Source organism: Mus pahari, chromosome 2 (assembly GCF_900095145.1).
Source record: "Mus pahari chromosome 2, PAHARI_EIJ_v1.1, whole genome shotgun sequence".
Taxonomy (NCBI): domain Eukaryota; kingdom Metazoa; phylum Chordata; class Mammalia; order Rodentia; family Muridae; genus Mus; species Mus pahari.
Genome location: NC_034591.1, coordinates 134,641,960 through 134,644,932, shown reverse-complemented (window position 1 = coordinate 134,644,932; position 2,973 = coordinate 134,641,960). Strand labels below are relative to the sequence as shown.

The following is a 2,973-nucleotide window of genomic DNA, read 5'->3' as shown; positions in this document are numbered from 1 at the left end:
CACACACACACACACACACACACGCATGCACACACGCGCGCGCGCGCGCGCACGCACACACCCCACAAATGATTTTGAAATAGTATTATTTAATCAACGTTAGGTTTAGATTATTTTCAGGTTTCCCCACTCACACAAATACACTGCAATTAACTTGCTCACTGTACCCTTAATTTCTTCCAAAGGAAACATTTGTGGGCATGGAGTAGAATCTTATCCTGAGTAAGTCGCACATGAAGAGTATCCATATGTACAAAGCACAGTGTATAGGAGGGAGCACAGTTCACTTTCTTAAGACATGGAAGGTGTGTGTGTGTGTGTGTGTGTGTGTGTGTGTGTGTATCTTGGGGATGGGGGACATGCACCCAGGTACAATACTGTGTGGCAGGCCTGGCACAGGGAAAAGATAACACTTGTAGCCAGGGTCAAAGCTCTCAGGGAGAGAAGCAGGCGGCTACTCCCCCCATACCACCCTCCACAGCCCTGCATCACAATTCTAAATGGTCTTTGGTGGGTGGAGAATTTGTTACCTTGCAAAAGAACACCCAGGGCTGGCTTCCAAAGTTAGAAAGTGAGACAGGGGCGTGCTTTGAAGATCAAATACTTAGGAAACACTTTTTTTTTTTTTTTTTTTGGAAAGGAAAGAACACACTAATAGCAGAAAAGAGGAGAGAAAAACGAAATGGAATCCCCTGGGTGATAGTATTTGCCTACTTACGGGAAAGTTAGGCTGTCAATCAAACACGTGACCCCAGCACACCAGGGTTTGGTTCTCCACCCCAGACCATTTTGTGAAGTATATTATCTAGTCAGCTCTTGCAACCCTACCCCCACCCCCACCCCTGTGTCACCCTTGGCCACCCTGCTCAGCAGAGAGCAAGATAAATACAAGAAAATGAATTTGGTGTCAGGTTCTCCTGGATGACGGGGCCAGGGAGCAGGTGTGTCAGTCTCTGCCATGTATAAAACAGAGACAGTAATTCCTACCTCATGCTGTAGCAGCGAGGAACAGTGAGGCAACGCCTGTAGAGTATTGCTCCATGGCTGGTACAGAGTATGTGACAATAGTAGCCATCACTCTTCTTGTGCCACAGGGCGCAATGGGACTGCAGACCAATTTTATTATTGGCTTATACAATCAGCCACACTTGCCCTTGAGATACAGTCCAACAAGCTCCCCCAAATGGGACTGTGTAATTTCTAATTTTCCTTCTCAGACTGGAGGTTGCAAGTTGAGTCATCACAGACCAGGATGGCAAAGACACACCCCTTAGAACAACAACTGCAGCAACAAACAATTAGATCACCATTAAGTTTAATACCTTTCGGTGGTGGTGGTGGGGGGTTGCATTTTAATCAGGTGCCCAAGCCACTGCACAAAGGAAAATGAGGAGTGGTAAGGTTTGGGGTCTCAAGCAGTGGCCAGGGACGTATCTTGAGATGATGCAGTGAATGGTACTTCTGGGGTCATTCCTTCATTCCTTCATTCACTCGGCATGAGTGTATTAGGTACCCGCTACCTACCAGACATTGCTCTAAGAAATGCAATGAGAAAACAGTACACGGAGTCTCTGCTGGGGGTAGGCAGGTCGCAGTCTTTACTCAGGGTAAGACTAAGAACAGGGGACAAGAGGTTTGTGTGTGCAGGGCGTGGGTGCCGGCGACAGGATCATTTCTGGAGGAACAGCAAGGGGGAGCAGTAGGCAAGTGTGTGATGGAAGTTGTACCTAGCCATTCCTGCAGTCCTTGTAGGATATTGTCACTGTCACTAAAGTGACAGAGGCCACTGGAGGGTCTGGGTTAGAAGCGCCCTTTGAAGTGGATTGTTCCAACTGAACGTACCTGAGGAGAGGAGGGTGACTAGAGAGAGCCAGCTACTGCAGAGCACCAGGGGTAGAACTTTGGCTCAGCCATGGAAGGTGGCAGCAGAGAAAGCGAGGGAAGGTTACACTGCCTTGTTCTGTCTGCAGCGAATTGCGCGAGACACTAATGTGAAGCGGTGGGGGAGATCAAGTCAAGATGTCTCCAGGGTTCTTCAGCTGAGTTGGGGGAAGGCTGTGTGAGGAGCAGGCCTGGACATATAAGGTTTGATTCTCGAGTGGAGAGGGCAGGTTGGCTGGCCTATAGGTGAGAAGGAAGGTCTACACTGGAGATTTGCAGCTGACACTTAGCCTTGCTTAAAGCCACGGAGATGACAGGGTCTTTCAGGGAACCTGGAGACAGGGCGTGAAGTCTAAGGGTTGATATCTAGATCGGGTTTCCCAATGGTAGGCCCTTCCAGAATGGGCTCACCAGCCCCATCTAGAGGGTCGTGCGTGCAGGAGGTGCCATGCATATTACTGTGACGGCGAGAGAGTCAGGGAGAAGTGCTTCGTAGCTCCCCGCCAGGGTGGCAGAAATAATTAAGAGAAGTAGGTAAGGAGACACTGGCAGAACACGTGCTCGCCTGACCCCAAGGAGGGAGCAAACCTGGCTGTATTAATCTGTTCAGACATCTGGGCACCACTGCTGCCTTGCCCACGAGGCTCCGCCTCTTGGGCTCTTTCTCTCTCCCCGCCCATCTGCCCATCCTCGCCTGTGTGTGTCACTTCTACAACCGCTCTGATTGTAATCGATCAACAGAATCACGGCTCATTTTGCTGTTTCGTCCGGTCGATGTGAAAGGGGCCGGGAGTTGGGCACATTGTAGTCCGTGTTGCCGGGATTCCCCTCTCAGGCCTTGCTGGCGTGGCGGGGGGCCCCTCCAGGGACGCGCGGTGGCCTCGGGGCCTCGGGAGGGTGGGGGTCTTGCTGCCGGGCTCTCGGAGGTGTGTCCGCACCCGGGCTCGTTCCCCGCCGTCGCGAAGTCAGGGGGTTCTCGCGTGGCGCCTCCGCTCCACTCGGGCTCCGGTCCCCGCCGCGCGCCGCCGCCACATCTGGAAGCGTTCAGCTCGTCTGCTCCGGCGCGCCGGGCGGGCGGGCGGGCGGGCGGGC

General features: G+C 52.5%; 1 protein-coding gene across 2 annotated transcripts in view; it reads left to right on the top strand.

Annotated features, from left to right (window-relative positions):
* Cacna1c (calcium voltage-gated channel subunit alpha1 C) overlaps positions 1-2,973 on the top strand; it is a 568,982-nt gene that overhangs the window by 56,485 nt on the left and 509,524 nt on the right. The window lies entirely within an intron of this gene.